Source organism: Rhinolophus sinicus, chromosome 16, assembly GCF_057876585.1.
Source record: "Rhinolophus sinicus isolate RSI-liver-muscle chromosome 16, RSI-T2T, whole genome shotgun sequence".
Lineage (NCBI taxonomy): Eukaryota > Metazoa > Chordata > Mammalia > Chiroptera > Rhinolophidae > Rhinolophus > Rhinolophus sinicus.
In genome coordinates, this window is record NC_142516.1 from 150,080,403 (window position 1) to 150,102,717 (window position 22,315).

General features: G+C 37.4%; 1 long non-coding RNA gene across 2 annotated transcripts; it reads left to right on the forward strand.

Moving 5' to 3' along the window:
* Positions 1–77: 77 nt before the first annotated feature.
* Positions 78–19,523, forward strand: LOC109460984 (uncharacterized). Of its 2 annotated transcripts, XR_012496053.2 has the most exons (5): positions 78–236; positions 2,878–2,980; positions 10,554–10,635; positions 15,418–15,518; positions 16,404–19,523. It is a non-coding gene; the product is annotated as an uncharacterized LOC109460984 (long non-coding RNA). The 2 variants fall into 2 exon arrangements; XR_002139596.3 differs by lacking the exons at positions 15,418–15,518; positions 16,404–19,523 and adding an exon at positions 11,118–11,736 and having other exon boundaries at positions 83–236.
* The last annotated feature ends 2,792 nt before the right edge of the window (positions 19,524–22,315 follow it).

Below are 22,315 nucleotides of genomic sequence, written 5' to 3' on the forward strand. Positions count from 1 at the left end.
TTCCCTTAGGGGAACATAATGGCTGGCTGTTCGCAGACGGGGCTGCGTAGGAGCCCGTGCTTTGCTGCCCTCTGCTGGACGGAACGCCCAACCCGCGCCACTGTGTCTGGCCACTTGGCTACAGTTCCCAGGGGAGCCGTGTCCTCATCCAGCAGGTTATGCAACACCAGATTGCAACCAGAGCACGTTGGAGAAAAGGAAATCACTGACTTCATGGCGCTTCGATTAAACCTGTGGTAAGCGAAGGGGAGGGCAAGAAAATAGCAAATGCCTCTCCAACATAGAGGGCACTGAGCAATTAGTGTATGTATTATACATGACTTCAGTCTGCGCAGGAACCCTAAAAAACAGGGGGCGGGGAGAATCGTTCTTGTTTTGTAGATGAGGAAGCTGAGGCTCAGGGGAGATTGGGCACATTAGTGAAGAGAACATAACCCGGGAGAGACCCAGGCCGATTTTGAATTGCGGCCTTTCTGACTTCAGGATACCAGGTTTCCACAGCTGACTCTGCTATTAATTAGCTTGGGAGCAGCACCAAATACTCCGTCGTGTTTGGTCTGTTTGGTCTTGGTGCTCTTCATTTTCAGAATGAGGGTTGACTAAGGTGAACTTTGAGTTCCCTTCCAGCTCTCACATTCTGAGTACAAGCCTTTGTTACTATTTGCTCTTGTTGCAAACAAATGGACTATGGGATCATCTCCCTCAGGGGGACCATGCATTTCTCATCAAGCACAGCTACTGGGAGACTCCTTGCACACCCTCCCTGCAGCCCCTAGCATGCCAGGCCCCTCCCATATTCTCCAGATGCTGCTTGGCTTCCATCCTCCTCCAAATGATGTCAAAGGCTTAGAGCTGTGTTCTTTAAACAAGCCTTCAAGCTTTTAAAATCTGACCATTGAGGAAATGTACCAAAGAGTCAGCCTCGCCCACCCAAGGTACACAGTTGATGTTGCAGGGGAAGAAATATTACAAACTGAGCAGTCTACCCCAAGACCATCAGAGCCCAGGAGAGATGAGCATTTTTATATTCTTCAGGGGGAGTCCCTGAGGTCCCACCGAATGAGCTGGTGGGACCATTTACCGTTTTAATTTTTTTAACTGCTTGTTGAGGTATGACGGACATACAAAAAGTTGTATATATTTAATGAAAACAACTTAATGTGTTTGCAGGTAAGTATACACCTGTAAAACCATCATCACACTCAATGCCATAAACTTATCCATCACCTCCAACCATTTCCTCCCACCCGTTTTGTTTTGTTTTACCATTTACCATTTACTTCAGGCATTCTTGCGCTCCATCTGAATCAATTCTCAAGGAATTTTAGTTTGGTTCTTTGAAGGCATAAAGGGGGTGGACATTTCAGTCCTGTCTTGTTTGGGTATAGACTTACGACATTCTTCTAGTTCATTGGGATCTTCAGCTCATAAAATATTTTAAGGATCTCTTTTTCCACATGGAGCTATGAAGCATCTCTACCTCTCAGACAGCATAATGGAAAATTTCAAAATCCCAAACCACACAAACTGGAAGACACCTTAGAGATTATATGATCCCATTATTTCATTTTATAGATGACAGTCTGAGCTATTTGTCCAAATACAGATAGTTCTCTAGAAACAATAAAAAGAGATGGACTGAGCTTCTTTCCCCAGATTCTAGATGGTACCTTTTATACATTGAGAAGAAGGCATAAGGAAAGCTGAGGCAACACAGAATCAGGGCAGCCATCAGAAAGATAGGATTCAGCCTGATTACAATATTCATCAGCTAAGAAAGTCAGGTCCAGTGCCAAAACTATATTAGCACCTCTTCCAGAGCTTTTCCTCTGCAGGTGGAGCCTGGAGGGCTACCCCAGTGTCATCAAAACACTATACTTCACATTATCTGAGAAGGCCCAAATGATGTCCTCCCCTGAACTGATGATAAAATACTGCTCAAACACTGATCAAACCTCCTTACTCAGAGGCAACCAAGTTGCAGTCAGAGACGGCATTTGGCAGAGTTTCCAGACTGAGAGCACATGCCAAGCGTAATTGAACGTGAGTATGATAAACAATGATGGACCACTGACAGACTGAGATGCTGTCAGAACAAGGCTCCCAGCCGTTCTGGAATTACAGGGAGATACTGGGAGGTCCAGCGGCATGCTTAGAATGCTGTCATCACAGCCTGGAGAAAACTCTTACTCCTATTTCCTTAAAAAACAAAAAATTCACCATTTCATTCTGGTTTTTTGTTGTTTGTTTTTTTGTTGGGTTTTTTTTTTTTTTTTTTTTTTTCTGTCCCATCCATTATTTTCCCTATTAACATGGAACTTCTGAAGCTTGTCTTTTATTTCATGCCTTCTTGGGCAGTAAAGAAACTACACATGAGTTCTCAGCACCCCAGGGTGTTTGGAAGTGAGGGGGTGGGGTAGGAGGGTTCTTGAAGCCACAAGATGAACTTGGTCCATGTTCCGGAAGCATATTTATAACTCATATTAATAGTTTTCATTTATTTTTAAGGGGGGAGGAGGAAAAGATAACACTGACCTGTTATGGAGCAGCAAGTAACTTTGCATGGGTTCTTAAGATAAAGCACAAGATTTTAAGGAAATTCCTTGTTTGCAGCTGATTGCTTCCAGCTATTGACTGCTGACCTCTTGGGTCCCACGTAGAAAAAATATAAAATTAGACATTTCATTGCACCTAAAATTTTTGCCTTTGGAAATATGATTACTACTACTGTTGCCACCACAACTACTTCTACTCCTACTTACTACAATTACAATTACTACTGCTACGACTTTTACTACTATTACTACTACTAATAACTTGTTCTCTCTCTCTCTCTCGCTCTCTCGCTCTCTCGCTCTCTCTTTCTCTCTTTCTAAGTTGGAGAAATCCCAGGACTTCAGGGAGGTAGGACTGCTGCTAAATTCTGCAGAGCATGAAAACATGGTGCTTCCTTTGACTTCTCATCTCAAGACACATCTAGGTAAGAACTCATAATGGCTAAAAACCATTAATAACACAGGCCAATATGCCAACATAGTGGTCATCAGTGCTTGCAAGCTTGTTCAAACCCGCTTGTCCTGGGCTCATGTTTGTGTGACACACTGAGGTAAATGGATGACTTGAGCAAGGGCCCAGCTAGCCCAGGTCTTTTCACTCTGAGCTGAAGGGACTGATATCACACCTGTAACCCATCTATGGCACATCACAGCGAGAGTTAAGTTAGCCTACTTTTGGCAGCAAACAATTTTAAGTTTTTCAGTTAAGAAAACAGAAGACTTCTCTTTGGGCTGATTCATAACAGATGTGAAGGAGCTTTTACTACAAGACAGTGATCACATGGAAGGAAGTCTGTTGTTTTCTTCTCTGGGGTCTGAGGTGCCACTTGCTGGTGTTTCCAAAACGTTTGAGGTTCGGTCTACTCTTAATTGGAAAAGAATGTCATTTGTTCATTCGTTCATTCATTCAACAAATGGAATTGCTATCATGTGCTGTGCACTCTGCTAGGCACTGAGAACTGGAGTAAATGGATGACTTGGGCAGCGGTCCAATTAGGACCCCCTGTGGAAAGTATAATTATGTACAACCACAGGCATGTTCCCTCCTACCATGGCATTTTCCATCTAGAGAGGGACACAGATAAACAAGCAGATTCGAAGCAGTATGAGAGAAGAGAGGGTGGCGGAGGGAAGGATGCAGGCAAAGGCAGCAGGAACTGGCGACCACGGGGTGATGCTGGGGAGTAGAAGATTAGGAAGATGGTAAAAGGAGGTGAAGTCTGGAGTGTGGCAAGGTCGGGAACTAGAACCTGCATTTCAGTGACATCCCAGCCCCTTGTCAGGGTCCATCCTCCTCATTGTTTTTGGCTTGATAGGTCACACCTACCTCTCCAATGTCACTTAATTTATTTTGGGACTGTCCTACAGATACACTCTTAATTGCTGGGTAGGAGACTTGTGTAAATAAACGTAAGGCTCTTGGTAGATGTACAGATGAGGCCTTGGCCTCCAGCTCCTCAGGCAGGCTGGACCAAGGGGAAGGGAGGATGCCAGTTATCCAAGCTAGAAACATGCTCAGAAAAAGCAAAGCACATGGACATGGCTATGTTGCTCTCTGTCTTGCTTTCTGTTGCATTCGTAGGTCTTCATAATCTCGGAAACTTTTATCACCATGGGAAGAAGCAGAAAACCTAAATAATTATCCAGAGCTCTTAAAAATGTTATCAAAGCATTACCTCCCAAAACAGTTTTGGGCCGAAATGTTTTTAGGTGGATTCTTTCAACTCCTTAATTATACAATTCTTATTTTTCATAAACTTCTCTTGGAAACAGAAAAATATAGAATATTACCCAATTCATTTTATGAAACCAGAATAATCTTTTCAAAATTCCCCAAACATCTCTCTCTCTCCCCCCATCCTTCCCTCCCTCCATTCTTTTTTCCTCCTGTCTTTCACATGCAAATGTAACTATTAACCAAAATTAAAAAGTTTCTACAGAAGTCCCACCAAAAATACTAGTAAATAAAAATTTAAAATGTAGCAAAATAATAATTCACTACAACTAAAAATATCATAATGGTTTAAGATGAGAAAATCAAATGATATAACACAGTATATTAATAAGTCATATAAACATAGTAGATACTGAAAAGGTGTTCAATAAAGCTTGATGATTCCTTCTTTAAAAAATTCATGAGGAATAGAAGGCTACTTCTCAAAAATACAAAGAGTGTTCACACCAAAACAACATACATATGTAACAGTGCAAACTAGATATATTACTACAAAAATCAGTCCAAGTGTAACGAACACATGTCGTCATCATTAATTAAAAGTATTCTGGAAAATATGGGCAATGTCTTGATTCATGACATTTAAATATCCATTGTAAAAGAGTAAAAGTTATAATTACTTGAGGGATATGTATATCATCCAAAATAAATCATGGAGAGACAGTAAAATGAATGCATATTAAACAAAGGTATAAAAGTAATTTTTTTTCATATATTACAGGTAATTTAAAATATAAGGAAAAGACTATTTATTGACTCAAAAAACATAAAATATGTGAAAATAATATTACATCAGAAATATGTAATACCTATATGAATGTATGATACTAAGGCTTAAATAAATGGAGAAACCTATATATTTCTGTAGGGGAAGGTTTAGTTTTGTAAAGATTTGAAGACTTTTACCAAATCCAATTCTAAAATCCAAGGATTTTCTTCGCAATTTATCAAAAAGATCCTAGAGTACGTACAAAAATCCATAGCTAAAAATAACCAAGAAAAATAATGAAAAGGGAAACTAATGATGGTGGATTAACTACTTTTGTCCAAAAGCAAAGCATAGCACAGATGATAGTAAACAAGTCAGCATGCCATTATTGAAAAAATATATGGCTCAACTAATGAAGCAATAGTAGGTTCATTATATATAAAATGTAAATAAATAATCAAGAAAGCATCACAAGACAATAGAGAAAGACAGTCTTATTCATCAGTTGTTAAAAATAGCTAAAATCAGAAAATTTAGTTAATGTGGTAGAGGTCACTAGTTGCTACCCAATATTTAGTCTCCCCTTCTTCCTTAGCAGCAGAGACTCAATTCTTTAGGAGTGATAAAGTGCCTTGTTATCAAGCTATGTCTCCCAGCCTTATTTGTGGTCATGAAAGTAACCCTAACCAATGAGATGTGAGTGGAAATGCTATGTGGGACTTTGAGAAGACTATTAAAGGGAACTGCCTCAGCCAGAAATGGATCCTTTTGTTCCACCTTTCTTTCCTCTTTCTTCTGCTGGAATATGGAAATGAAGGCTGAGCTTCAATATCTATATAAGTCATAAGGGGACTTTCAAGTTGGAAGTCATGACTAGAGTGGTAGAGCAAAATGGTATAAGAAACTGGGATTCTCAGTGATGACAGAACTGCCATATGGGGCTGGACTGCCTACCTCTAAACACTTTTTAAATCATGAAGACATAAAGTCCCATTTTGTTTAAGTCACATTTATTTTGGTTCTTCTGTTGTATGCAGCCAAACCTTATCCTCACTCATACGAGGAGCTGGTAAGAGAAAGATAAATTTGGATCTTTACATAAAAACATTGGCTAAAACAAATTCCAAATTTATTAAAGAGTTAAATGTAAAAAGAAACTAGGCATTTAAATATATTCAGAAAAAGCTTGATAAAAGTCAATGATTCATGAAAAGACATTTAGCAAACTAGGAAAACAAAAATCCTACAGTAAACATTATATTTTGTTGTAAAACTTTAAAAGTTTTCTTCTTAAAATCAAAGATGACAGGGGTGCTCACTGTCACTACGTCTACTCTATACTAGAATTTACAGTATATTACTGAAGGTAAAACTAGCATTTAAAAAACAAACCCCCAAATGTATGATGGATAAAATATAATGGAAGCTTATATTCTGTTTAAATAAAGTCCAATATGAGTGTTTTAGATTGATGGGCAGCTCTTTTGTGTGTGTATGTTGCTTTAGGGATTGGGGTTCCCTCCACATTGTGGATTTTGCTATCTTTCAAACACAGCTTTGATAGTTGACAGGTTCACGTACCACAACCTAGTAGAAAGGGAAAGAACAGGAGGATCAGGCATGAGAGGTTTTAATGGACAGTCCTTCAGTGGGTATGCTTCCCTTCTGCTCACATTCCATTGGCTAGAATTTAGTCATATGGCCCTGTCTAATCCCAAAGGAAATTAGGAAATGTACTATAGTTTAGCTGTGGGTTCTCATGAAGAGTGGAAAAACAGGTTTGGTAAAGAGTTGGTTTCTGCAATAACTAGTTACTGCAGTAAGAAAATAAAATAAAATGAATTATAAGAATTGGGAGGGAAGGAGCAAATTTGTCATAATTTGCAGATGATAAGACTTTCCACAAAGAACCTCCCCCCAAACTATTGACAAATAATGAGAATAAGTGTTTAGCAAGTTTGCCAAATAACAAATCAATATAAAAGCAAAAATGTTTCTATACACTGGCAACAAAGAGTTAGAAAATGAAATTGAAATAATTTAGCAAATTAAGACAGCAAAAATACTAAGAATCTTAGACAGAAATATCACAAAATAAAGATTATTAAGAAAAAAATATGAAACTGAATTAGAAGAATGGAGACACAGCTGTATTTATGGGTAAGAAACTTCAATATTAAAAAAAACCAAAACTTCAATTCCTCCCACTTGGGTCTATGAATTCAATGTTATTCCAACCAAATCACAAACAGGATTTTTCATTGAACATGATAATCTAATTAAAAATTTTATGTGGAAATAAGAGTAAAAAAAAAAGCCAAAGAACTGAATAAGAACAAATGAAATTTGCTCTCTCAAAACCTAAGACTTATTACAAAGCTATAATTGTTAAGACAATACAGTGTTGGTATGTAGATAGACATATTGACCAGTAGGGAAGGACACATGCCAAGAGGACACTCAGCTCAAGTGGAAATGAAAACAGGCCAAGTAGAATAGGCCATGTGCCTGTCAAGGCATCATCTTCTGGGAGGAAAGGGAATCTTTTCCCAATACACATGCTTAGAGGAATGATTTTTTTTTTTTTTTTTTTTTTTTTTTTTGACTAATTGGCCCATTCAAATAACATGATTTTTTTCAATCTGATTGTCTGAGAGAGGGCACACTTTTCCAATCTGCACAAAACTGTCCATTTGAAGATTGATTAGTGGAGAAAGAATGGACATTTCAATAAATGACATTGGGCCATTGGTTAGCCATATGGAAAAAAATGGAAATATTGTATATAACATACCATTTTAAGAAATCACTTCAAGGTGACTTAATGACTTCTAAGTAAAAGGCAAAACTTTAAAACTTTTAGAAGAAAATATAGGAGAGTAGCTTAGCACCTCAGGGGACAGTAAATTTCTTAAAATGGGCAATAAAAGTAAAAAACATAAAGTATTGCAAAATTGACTACACTAGAATTAAGAACAATTGTTTATCAAAAAATTCTACAGAGTAAAAAGATAAATCACTAACTGGTATATATATATATATATATATATTAAACTGGAGAAAGAATTTAGATCCAGAATATACAAAAAAACACACATGAAGCAATCAGAAAAAGACAAATAATGAAACAAAATGCACAAAATTTTCTGACTAAAGGGGAAACATAACTATTCAATGAAAACATAGAAAAGATTTCAAGCTTTTTGCTAATCATGGAAATGTAAATTAAAACCACAATGAACTACTTTTTCACTCTATCAGATTGGCAAATGTTAAAATGCCTATCAGTTACAGGTGTTGGTGAAGATGATGAGCTGGAGGAATTTAATGATACAAACAATCTGGGAAACAACTTGGCATTATCTAGACACTTGGAGACATACATCCACTAAAATCTGGAATTTTCACCCTCACGTGAACAGTAAGAAAAACTCTTGAATACCTGCATCAAAGGACACCTAAAATAGTCATAGATGTCTTATCTAGGTAATGGGTAACACTGGAAATAACCAAAATCAACAATAGAATAAATAAATAAATAAATGAATAAATAAATAAATAAATAAATAAATAAATAAATAAAATGTGATTTTTACAGTAGAATATTAAATGGCAGGGAAAACAAATTAATTACAAGCATCAACATAGATGAATCTTAAACTTTAATGCTGGTTGGAATCACCAAGTTGTTATACATACATATATATGTATATATATGTGTGTGTATATATATATATATATATATATATATATATACACACACATACATATACATATGCGCATATATATATATGTATATATAGATGATTGATTCTATTCACATAAAGGTCAAGCATAGGCAAATCTAAAGAATTTATACCACACAGAGGGTCATACTATACAGAAAAGCAAAATAATTAGATCTTCTTTTAATGTTTTTTAATCCTTAGAGGTCCTAAAAGAAAATAATAATAAGAAAAAAATATATTTTGATGAATATTCCTCAAGAGGCTTTACTAGTCGGATGCCTTGGTACTTGCACAGTTCCATTCCTGAGTGCCCCCTTTTCTGCCCCTTATCCTGGAATCCTCTTAACTCTCCCTGAAGTTTATTTCTTTGGCCACTGCCTGAGGCTTTGGGACGTAGGGTCATCTTGGTTTACAGGCTACTTAACTGAGAGGAAGTAAGGAGTGACGTGGAGTGAAGTCACTTGGTTCCACTGATTTGGGGAGTGGAGTGGGAATGGGCAGGGAGATTAACTCCTTGGCACAGAAACACTGATATACTCAGGAGTTAAGTTCAGGATGACGCAAAATACTTTTTGAGACATATACATTTGAAATACAAGAGAACACATTTAAAATAGGGAGACTGCATGCTCTTCCAACTGCCCTTTCCATTTTTCTGATTATATCAAAGTCTATTTTGCATGACAAAAGCTTGTCTTATTGCTTTAGAGGCAGGCACTCTAGGATGCTTAAACTAATCTTGCTCTCAGTCTCAACAGGATGAGTCTTCACTTACCACTGATGTAAAGCTGCATCATCTGCATAATAAAGTTTGTTTCAATATATACAAACCTGGAAGCTTCACCCTCTTCCTACATCTTTGATCTTAAAACAGTTTTTGAATGTTTTTTCAAATATTTAAACAAATTTATTTTTCCTTATGTTAAGCACATCTTAAGGAATTCCTTCAATTAAAATTATTTTTTTAATGTTATTGCAGAAGGTAAAATTAAAGAAATTAGTGCATAGAAATTAATGGTGCTAAACTGGGAATGATTTGCTCCCCAGAAGATATTTGGCAACTTCTGGAGATAATTTTGGGGCTCCCAACTGGGGAAGGAGTGCTGCTGGCAGTTAGTGGGTGGGGGACAGGGGTGCTGTTAAACATCCTGCAATGCGCAAAACAGCTCTTCACAACCTAGAATATTCCTGTCCCAAATATCAGGAGGGGCAGAGGTTGAGAATCCCTGGTGTAGATTTACAGTAAAGATAAAGCTGATTGGTATGCATGTCTTTTTCTTTGTTTTGAAGATTAAAGTTAGACTTAGACAATGCACATCAGTCTCACGGGTTCTTCCCAGGCAACGGCCATTTTGTTGTAGTTAGCGAAGTGGGTCAAGGCTATTTATGTGTCTCAGCAGTCAAAATATCTCTTTACCTAATAGAATGCCCTATTTGAGAATTTTCCCCCTATACTACTTCACATGTTGGCTGAGTTAGGTTGGTAACCAAATGTAGCTGCATTAACTCTCCTGGAGTCCAGGAACTAATTTGTGTTTCATTTTAGATCGAATCTAATGCAAAGATGGAGTGGGTATCAATGTCTCAGTGATTAAGGATTTAACTTTTTCCTTCAAAATCTAAACACTTTCGTTTTCTGAAGAATCTAGTTGTGTTAATTTTGGATAATGAATGAAAAAAAATTCTAATTAAAAATAACCCCAAATCCATGTCAGTGTCAGCTCTCAGGCTATAAGTGAACTAATCAGATCACAGCAGCTTCAGAAAGACACTTGCACACTAAGTAGTCTAAAAATCAATTCTTTTATTTTAATTAACTCTTTCAGGGGGCCTGGAAGAATATTCACCTACGTCCCAGTGAACTGCATCCTGCAGATACATGGAAAATAGCGCCAGATGGACATTAAGGTATCATTCTGTTCAGTGGCCTCCATCTTAAGACTCTGGCTGGGCAATCGCAGTAAAAAACATTATATAAAAGATTCACAGGACAGCTTTTTAAAACAATGCAGATTCCCAGACTTTACCTTTAGAGACTCAGATTAGTAAATCCAGCTTGCCCTATCAATCAGTAAGTTATTAAAGGCATTTCTCTTTCATGCCTATCCTTTAGTGCAAAGATAAATAATGATTTAAAATAAGTACCCTTGATTAACCACTGCTGTGGAAATGTTTGGCCTCAGCGAATTCTCTTTTGCCAAGATAAAATAAAATTAGATGTTACATGTGAAAATGCTTTATAAATTGTAGAGAAAAATGAGCCTCATTGTCATGCACTCAGCAAATAGCTTATATGTTGCCTCTCACACAACAAGGTGCTTAGTGGCATGACTAAGCAGACAGAAGCTGCACAATATCAAGATGGGACTGCATTGTTCTCTCTCGTTTAGAGCTTAGGAAACAAGGAAGGAGCACTAGACACCAACAGATAACGTTCAACAGGATGAAAGGAGCCTCCAGTTCAAAGAAGCTCTAAACCCTGGCAGTCCATCAAAGCTGGTCATCATTCTGAAGATGACTCAGCAGAAAGACATAACTCTGCTAACTGTCCCTCAGCAGATTTTTCAGGAAGACTCTCACATTTGGATTTAGAATCTTCTAGAAGGGGGGCTGACCTGGCCATTCCATTCCACTCAAAAACTTACTATATGCCTGACCTCGATCAAGATCCTTCAAGTCTCTGAGATTACATCCCCCATTTGTGGAAATGAGGACAATTGTATTTACCTCAGACAGTTGCTGTGAGGATTAAAAGAAATAATGTGTGATAAGAACCATCTACATAATAAAGCACCTATTCCCCTCTGCTTGAGGCCTATGCACCAGATCATAAGGTTGAGCAGTGCTCAAAAACGAGTGGGATGGAACGTAAGACCTAAAATGTAATCTATTATTATATACCAAAGCAGCCAACTCTGATGCGAGTTTGACAAATGGGTACTGAATATATGTAGTGATAAAAGTCTTAATGTTGGTACTTGAAATAGTATTCAGTTTATCTGGCCCATATCTGTGAACACACGCGCGCAGAGGAAGGGAAGTGGGGGAGGGAGGGAGGGAGGGAGGGAGGGAGAGAGAGAGAGAGAGAGAGAGAGAGAGAGAGAGAGAGAGAGAGAGAGAGAGAGAGAGAGAGATTGATTCACTGTCATCTTCCCCAGCAAAGGCAGCTCCCGCTTTGAATCATTGTTCACGCTACCTCTGAAGTCTTGATTACCGTCTTTTACCACCTTTCAGCTTCACTGAGAGGTCACTGCATCCTAAAACTTGTCCATAAATACTTGAACAGGGCTGCATTAGCAGTCAGCTCCCACCCATTCAGTCGATTATCGTAGCTGCCCTGGAATTAGCTGGGCTTTCACTGGTGTTGTAAATCACATTTTTCTTGCCTAAGGGTGCACTTTATCACTGAAGGAAAGTTGGCATGAGGTGAAGAGTAGCATGAAGCAGCCGACAGGGTGGACAGTAATCTTGGCTTTGCCAATGATATCTGTGAGGCCTGCAGTGCAGGACACAGCCCTTCCACTGGGAGTCAGAATTCTAGCACTTATGCAAAACTATATAGATTAAAATCAATAGGAAAAGTGAATTTATGGATTCCACTCATTCCTCTTCGTTAAACCATTTATGACACTACCCAGTTTCACTCATCTTAATCCCCTGACATGGCTCTAAATACCAGTTTAAAAAACCAAGTTCACCCTCATATTAAGATTTACAGTTTTTGAATATATGAAAGAATGTGCCACAGGCTCTTAAAGAAGTTCTTAAAAGGGAGAACTAGAAAAGTCTGAAAAGTAGAATATATGTGCAGTCTTCAGGTTAATTGCTTTGAAATTCAACACTTATGTGGAAGGGGTATTTGATTTGCTTGCATGAAGGAATCAGTTATGTACGTTTTTCTTCACAGAAGAATCCTAGTAAGATTTCTCCAAAGGTACAACATCAGTGATTTTATCTTTGAGCAGGACCTAGGCATTAATATCTTCTAGGGACTGTTTGAGGTGAATTTAGGTGTTAAAAAGACACTACGACATGGCTTCTTCCCAGAGAGTAAGAACATTCAGTGTTGGATAGTGTTGATTATGAATGCAACTTCCAGAGGATAAGAATGTTTAATGTTGGATGGTGTCTGAGTACAAAGTAATTCAAAGAAGGGAAAGAGTGGGCCCTTAGAGAGGTAAGGAAAGCTTTAAGGAGATTGAGATGGACCTGAAAAGATGGCTTGGGCTGATACCAGCAAAGGAATGGAGGGGACAGCTCCAAAAAGCATGGGGCAGGGCTGGTGAATAGGTCCACCTGGCTGGATAGTGAGGCATTAGCACATTGGAGGACAGCGAGAAATGAAGGTAGAGTTGGGGCAACTTGTAGGATGCCTTTAAAAGTGGGGAGAGAAGCTGGGTATTAATACCGTAAGGAAGAAGAAGTCCTTTGGAGCAGGAGAAATATCACAATAAAAGAAGTGTTTCAGGAAAATTAAACTAAAAATCATGGGGGTTTAAAACAGGAGGTAGAGGAAACTATTTCAGTAATAGAGGAATCAGAAATCTAGAATAGACATGTTTTTATATTTACCTTATTTTCCTCAGAATTTCAATAACATTTATCTCTATTATTTGTTTGTCACTTATGTACTACCTGTGTGATAGTCGTCTTGTTTGGCATTACAAGAGATCACATAACATACCTCCTCCTCTAGTTACACATTGGGACCACATTATATATTTATACTTTTTAATGCACTGATATGACCCTAAAATTGTTTACCCACAGTCAGAAAAGAAGTAAGCAAAATTCTTTATTTTGACTAAATTAGAGGAATTTTTTAAAATCTTGATAAGAGATGGAGAAGCTAGAGGAGATGGTCAAAGGGACACCCCGATTTTCTAACAAAGGAGATTAAAATAGTAATGACATGCTCAGAAAACGGTTTGTTAAAGGGAAAGTTGATGAGTCAAGTGTTAGCTATGTTGTTATCCAAGTAGAAATATCATGTCAACATTTGGAAACAAAGAATATAACTGAGAAATCATCCACACTTTTATCACTTACCACCATCTCTTCTTAAGACATCCTATTATGACATTATTAATGACCTATTCTGTTCAAACCAATATTTTGTTTTTGTAAATCTGGTGAATGCAGGACCCAGATATACTTTATCACATGTTTATCAGGGTTTCTTAACCTCAGCTGTATTAACATTTTGGGCTGGCGAGTTCTTTGTTGTGGGGGCTGTCCTGTGCATTGTAGGATGTTTCACACCATCTCTGGCCTCTACACACTAGATGCCAGTAATATCTTCACTCCCCAAGTTGTGACAACTAACAATATATCCAGACATTGCCACATGTTATTCCCTGGGGGGCGACTTTGGACCTGGTTGGAGAGCCACTGGTCTAGAAAGATGCTGGATGAGAGATATCAATTTAGGAGTCATTTGATCAAAGATTATGCTTAAGCCTCAGTTCCAATAAGAAATGGAACCTAGAAGAAAAAATAGCTAGTGGCTAAGAACAAGGCTCTGGGTAATGAGTATAAAATTAGGGTGGAGTAGGGGCAGCTTGCAAGGGAGTCTCCAAATGAATTGCTAATTTCATGATGCACCTACCTATACCTGTACACAGTTTCAGCCAGCGCTGTCTAATAGAAATATGTAAGCCACGGATGTAATTTGAAATTTTCTAGTAGTCCTATTTTAAAAAGTTAAAATAAACTAATGAAATTAATTTTAATAGTATATTTTATTTAATTATATATCCAAAATATTACCATCTCAACATGTAATCAATATATATAAATTATTAGTAGCTGATTTACATTCTTTTTCTTTTCTTTTTTTTTTGTATGAAGTCTTTGAGATCTGGTGTGTGTTTTACACTTACAGCATGTCTTAATTTAATTATCCATTTCAAGTGCTCTGTCCACATCCATGTGACTGGGGCTACTACATTGGGTGGAATAGGACGATTCAGTCAATTTCATAAACATTTTCGTGTCCCCTTAATTGACATCATTATCCTTTTCATAAAGGGAGCTGTAGGGGCTAGTGACAGGTCTGAAAACCTTTATAAATTTACTTTATACTTTAGAAATAGTAGGCATCCCTTTTTGACATAGAGTTCTATGAATTCTGATAAATGTATAGAGTCATATAACCATCACCAAAGTCAGGGTACAGAACAATTCTCTTAATCCCAAAATTCCCTTGCGCTGCTCTTTTGTTGTCAAATTCTCCCCCACCCATATGTCCAATATTTTTCTTTCCTTTCTCTCTCTCTCTCTCTTCCTCTCTCCCTCCCTTCCTCCTTCTTTTCCCTTCCTTCCCTTCCTTCCCTTCCTTCCCTTCCTTCCTTCCTTCCTTCCTTCCTTCCTTCCTTCCTTCCTTCCTTCCCTCCCTCCCTCCCTCCCTCCCTCCCTCCCTCCCTCCCTCCCTCCCTCCCTCCCTCCCTCCTTCCTTCCTTCCTTCCTTCCTTCCAGAGCAACACTCTCTCCTTTTACCAAAAAACAAGGAAAAAGGATAGATGGGAAACAGAAGCAGTAGGGAAGGCACAACCCTTGACATTGGGAGTATATTCTTTTTGAAAACTCCTGTGCAATGAGCTCTGCTTTACTTGAAGTCACACAAACCCACTCAGAGAGGTGGGCCATGTGTTTTCCCTGCCCCCACATTCATCTGTCATTCCGCTGCAGGCTACAGGAGTAGGGAGGCTTCTCCTAGAATACTCCATATGACAGATGGAAGAATTACACCAGGGACACCCAGAAGAGGAACACAGGCAAGCACTCCACAGGTGGGAGCCTTTCCGTGGCTATGAAACAGGACTAAACAACGGGACCCAATGCATGCTAGATATTCCTTTTACCCCAATTTCTTGATCCTCAAGTGTCTTTAACTTTTCATGGCCTCTTTGCTTTACTAAGGAGAGAAACTTAATAAAAACAGCCTTCGGTGCATGTGCAGCTCCTGTAGTGGACAGGCCTAGACTGCGGCTCTTATCAAAGTGTAGATGACTTGGATTGTGCCAAACACCATGAGGGCAGGTGTCCTTGGGCCAACTGACAGCAGTGGCCCTGGCTTTGCCATGCCTCTCAGCATTTCCATTCTGTTCAAAGCCTAGGGAGCAGATGGGAAGAGGCATGTGGAAGCACCTCCCTCACATATATGTCATGATTGGCACCCAGGTTGGGAAGGGGAAGGTTGCCTGTGTGCTTGACATTGTTCCAGAAACACATGCCTACTGTGCAGTCCCTGTGCAGTCCTTAGACTCATGCTCCAGAAATAGAGTTCTTCCAGTCAGTTACACACCCACACACGCACACGCAAACACATAATGCATGCATGCAAGCACATTATCCTCAGGTCACACTGTTGATCATTTGTCTTTGCAATTTGCTATTGTAACAATGCAGTTATGGTCTGTAGGGTGTCTATTCTTGGACATCTCCTTTATATAGTTCTCCTAATACTTCTTTTTATCTCTACTCTCCCTCACATACACATGAAGTTTTGAAAAAAAATTAGAGATTGCAATAACATAAAGTAAGGCTCTGACCTAAAAACATACACATTAATTGGCCAAGTACTTGGAGTAATTATGTTGCAAAATTAAAGTTGAAAAACAATTCTGTCAGAACGAGAAAATCCTTTTAACCTCAATATCTCATCCTTCCCACAGTCTCCCAAGCAACATGCTTGCACTGGAAAACCTGGGGACCATCTAAAAGCCTGCATGGTACAGCAGAGCTTCTACCTCCAAGCCTCAAACCACATTGGACTGTGACGTGAACAAGAAATAAAACTGAGTTACTGAGCTTCTGGAATTCTCTATAATAGCATCTTTCATTTCCCAATCAACACAGGTATCCTGACACCCAACTCTCCTCACTTCCGGTCTCAAGGTAGGTTCATCACAGCAGGTGCTCCGTCAGCTGGCTGCAGCTGTGAAGAATACAATGCTTGTGACTCCTTGAGGACCAGGGCTTGTCTACTACGCTGTCCACTTTTATTACTGTCCAGTTTTACTACTGCCTACTGTCAAATTTTCATTTGCTGTGTTGGGTCTACAGGGAGGATCATTAGCAAAAAGTGGGGTCTCCTTACATCATTGGGACAAATAGCAGTTACACACTTGGAGCCTGATTGGTGGTGGGTGTACTCGTGTTTAACAATTGGTTCTCCGAAAAAAACTACATATGTATATATGTGTGTGCATATATATATATATATATATATATATATATATATATATATTAATTTTACTGATATTAAAAATACGTAGCAAATAATTTACAAATAATAAAACATACAATTGCCAATTGATTCTCACAGAATGCTTTCATCGATTTTTGCCAAACTCTTGTATCTGTAGGCAACCTATTACTGCAATTCAATCATGATTTGACCAAGTTGCATCCCAATCTGCTAATTCTCTTTCTAATACATTTATTGTCATTAAATCTGATATATAGCCTACTGTAAAACTATTTCTCAGCCTCAAACAAATTATATTTACCGAGGTGAAACTTCTCAGCACTACATATATGAGCATTTCACTCATTTGTCGATCACTCTAGCAAATTTTTTGCTGAATTGGATAATGGTTTTGGATTCTGGGAGAATATTTTTACAAGTTTTTATGCTAGTCACAATGTACTGCCTATACACAGCATGCCCTTTTATGTTTAACTTGTTTTGTTAGTATCTTCTCCATCAGTTTCTTAAGTCTAGATCAGCGGTTGGCAAACATTTTCTGTAAAGGGCCAGATAGTAAATATTTTAGGATTTGTGGGCCAGATGGTCACTCTCATCACAACTCAACTCTGTTATTGGAAAAAAGGAGCTATAGACAACATATAAACAAATGGGCATGGCTATTTTCCAATAAAATTTTACAACAGACCATTGTCTGAATTTGGCCCACTGGCTATAGTTTACAAACCTTGTCTAGATAATCAGCAAAATAAGAATCAAGCTTTGAGATGCAGAGTTTGCCAGTTTGTTTGGTGCAAATACTCCCACCATGGTCAATTTCAGACTACTGATGTGATGTCACTGAATGCGGAGTTGGGAGGAAGTGTGCAGTAGCAGAGCAATATGCAATATTTGTATCATAGAGATACAATAGAAATAACTGTAAGACCATAGATAACACTAATGTGTAATAAAATAATTAGGAAGTGACACCTTTATTTTTAATGTAATTTAATTATAAGACTGTATACTTGATTTTTAATAATGGCTGCATTTAACTTGCTCACAAAAATCCCTGAAAATGTATTCATCAGCTCTTACAAGACAGTGTAAAACGTGTGTAACACCCCACTTGCTCCTGCAGTTTCTCTTCCCCATGGCTTGGGGAACATCTCTCATTGACTTACTTTCTCCTGAGGCACAGTTAGAGTCATAGGAAGGTAAATATTATTGAATCGGTTATCTTGCACAAAAGATAACTGCTAACTCTTAAAACTCAAAGCATTCATCAGTTCTTACACGTTCAAAATTATTACAGATTCATTGTACATTTTAAACTAAAACATGCTCAATATTTTCCTTAAACGTACTGTGACTTTATCTTTACTTAAGGGTGTGTAGTATGATAGATTATGATATTATGTCAAAATTCCTTATGCACAGCCTTTTACCCTTTTTAAACATCCACCTCAAGGTGAGAAAATAAAAACCTCAAATGTAAATATACTATAGTAAAAGAGATCCTTACGTAGAATGCCTATGCACGAGGCAATATGATTTAATTGAAAAAGACGCCAACTTTAGAATCAGAAAAATGTGGGTTCAAATCCCTGCTTTTGATACGTGCTCACTCTATGACCTAACGTCAATTTCTAACCTTTTTAAATCTCGATCTCCCATTTTGTAATAGGTTGTTATGAGGCTTAAATGAGGGGGGAAAATGTGAAGGACCACAAATGTTAAGCTTTTATAAAGCATTCACTCAGTAAGTGGCAGTTAGTATTGTTATTCACTGAAACTTTCTTGTTACCTTATTAACTTTTCTGATCATGAAGATCGTGCGGATGATTAGTCACACTTTTCACGCTTCAATATTTGGATTGGAGGCTGCGTATTTCAGATACATAGGTCCCCTTCAGCATGCATTGGGTACCAGGAGTTGCACAGAATACTCAAAATTTTTCAGATCTACAAGATTGAACTGGCAGTTTCCAATTCCCCATGTGGTAAACTGAGCTTCTTACACTTTTCAACAAAATTTAAGAAGCCAAAAAAGGCATGCTCCCACTTAAAAATAATCTAGTCGCTTACCATCTCAAGAATTTGTCCAACTTATTTGGTAAAGCTATTTAAGACGGCTTACCACAGCTGAATAGATGCACTTCGTTTCAAGTTAGCTTCCTCCTTTCCTGTCCTGTCTCATAGATGGGCAGCATTAGATTTGGCCATGGTTTTAAGATGAAAGCATCTATTGCCCCTTATACTTCTATAGGAACATCCTAAATTATATAGACAAGTATTCAAATACTTTTTAAGAAGATGTCTCTTATTAATGTCTCTTATTAACTTCAATATGAGGTAAACGCAATGCCATAATATGTACTTGAGAGCTCTAACCCAGTACTTAAGAAGCATGTGGGCGTCCTTGGTATTGTCCAGTACTATTGTCTTTCCTAATAACCTCTTTATTTCCTACAGCTTTGAATGGTGATGGCAGAGCCACATTAAAATTGTGATTCACTATTGCACTTTGAATCTTCCCAAATTCCCACTGTAATGTCCAAAAATACACAGGTGATCCCTGACTTTCAATACAATTATTCAATTTTATTATTTTGTCATAACTTACACACCCAGTCAGTGAGTAAAACTCAAATTCTTGAATACTTCAGAGTTGCCGAGATTTTTGTTTATTTCTTTTAAACTTCAGAAAGTAATTCTTCACAAAGCATTTAAAGTAAACTATCAAGTACACATAAAATGAAACCTGATACGTAAAAATTCTACATATACTATTTTTCAGGAAGTATGCCGATTTTACAAAGTACAATATCATCATGGTGATAGAATAACTTGATACATTTGGTGAAAGTATTTTCTTCATCACACTTAGCACACATAGTTGAAAAATAACTATGTGCTCATTGGCTTTGATTTCTTTTAACAGGCGAAATAAAACAGTCACCAGGCCTAATACTGGTCAAAGGGCTCCCTGAAGGAAAGGAATAACTGACTTTCTATATGTTTCTTTTCTTATTTCCTTTTTTGTTTCAAGCACTATGTATTTAAACATGACCTGTATTTGCTGCATTTTGGTAATCAGATACCTTATAACAGCATATGCTTCTTGAGCTATTAAGTTTTATTTTGCTTCCTGTATATTTTAATTCTCCCATTTCAAGCACATAGCAAAGCCCTTAATATTTTCTTGCCTCAAAAAATGTTTGAAGAGCTGAAAACAAAAGGCCTCAACTCCTCCAGCTTTTTGTGAAAGGCTAACCAGAGGGAAGAGATTACAGTGGGCTTTCCAGAGGGGACCCGCAGGGATGGGGAGCACTGCACAGAGAATACGCGGGAAGGGAACAGGAGAAATACTCTTCAGTGGTGGGCTTTGGTAGACATCATCAGAAATGTTCAGTGTGAGCAAAACCTGATTTAGCCATTTGGGGAAAGAAACTGTTTTTGCAACCCCAGAGATCATGAGGATGGAGCAAGTGCTTACGGAGTTGCCGGCACTGCTGGTGAGATCAGTGTGGTCGCAACACAGCCAAGAAACTTCTCAACAAGCAGTGCGAGTCTCTCCTGAAAAACTCTCTTAACAAGTAGATGAAATTCTACCCAGGCAAAAACATAAGATAGATGGTAGGTAGGTAGGTAGATAAAGATGATAGATAGATAGATAGATAGATAGATAGATAGATAGATAGATAGATAGATAGATAGATAGATTCTCCCTTCCTTGATAAAGATAAAATATTTGAATATATAAACACATATTCAATATATACATTTCCAAGGCAAGTTATTTGAGCGGCACAACAGGATGTACATAAACATCTGAAAGGGTAAGAAAACAAAGAAAATATTACATAGGAAAAAATCCTGTAGTTCAAAAGAAGTGCAGCATCTGAGCTATCAGAGGCAACATTCTGTGATGAAACAGATCATGCACCAAGCAAAATCCAGGAGAAAACAGTTTTTCAAATCTAATTTATATTCTCAGTATGATTCCCTAAGATATTATATAAATGAAAAAGAAAAAAAAAATTGAGAGCAGGGAAGATGACTTTCAGAGGGACATTGTTGTACTAAAAATGACAAATATAGTAGAGGCCCTAAAAAAAAACCAAAATGAATAGGAAATCAAGAAATTAGACAAACCACTGGAGAAATCCTAGAGCAAAAAACAAAACAAACAAACAAACAAATCCCCCCACAAGTAATGACTATAAGAAAAATATAAAAGGCAAAGAGAATAGATCCAAGTGATTATATATATATATATATATATATATATATATATATGATATTTTGTATATATATATATATATATATATATATATATATATATATATATATATACAAAATATCTTAAAAGGCCTCATACATGGACACAATTAGACACAGACTGTAAAACAACTAGGCTAATTATAAAGAAATGCCAGATAAGCTTCAAGATACCTACAGAAACAGATACCTACATTACACAAGTAATGACTATAAGAAAAATATAAAAGGCAAAGAGATGAGATCCAAGTGATACCATATATATATATATATATATATATATATATATATATATATATATATATATATATATATATATAAAACAGTCTTTTCACACATTCACAGAAAAACAGTAACAGGAAATAAATATATTTTTGTTCACATCTCTGTATATGAAGTGGAGAGTGGAGAAGTTCATGAAAACTGGGGGAGGAGTGTTTTGATCAGGGATAGAATATCAAGTGATCCACAAGAAGCGAACAAAACAAAACACAACAAAACAAAAATGTATTTTAAACCTTTATTTTATTTAATATTCCTGCAAATTTAAATTTTATCCCAAAATATAGCCAAGGAATGTTTCATTCTGTTATTTGCATTGGCTGCTGAAAAGAGCTAAAAAATTGGATTAACTTTTAAAGTATCTTATTAAAAGTTCTAAATGAATAATAAATAAATGAGTACCTCCAAAGTTAAGGAAGCATGGAAGTCTCTTTTGCCTTGAGGATTTGGCAATCCCAATATATTAGAATGTTATTTTTGATGGAATTCTAAGTGGGAAGAGATTAAAAGGAATCCCAGGGTCTGTACAGATGGAGCGTGCTATAGGAACTTCTCTGCAGCCAACTCTCTCCATCATCTCAAAAAATTAGCCCTGAGATTCCAAATGGCCATCTACTCAAAGATAAGGGCAAATAAAAATGGCAAAGCCTGTGGGGAATTTCATACTAGCTTCAATCTTTTGGTTATACAGGTAATGTAAAGTCTGGATTTGGTTTAAGGAGGTCATGATATTATAGTAACCCCAGGCACCTTGGAGAAGTAAAAGTAAATTCTTTCTGGAGAGAAGCACTTTTACTATATACCTCAAGTAATTCCGACAAATAATTT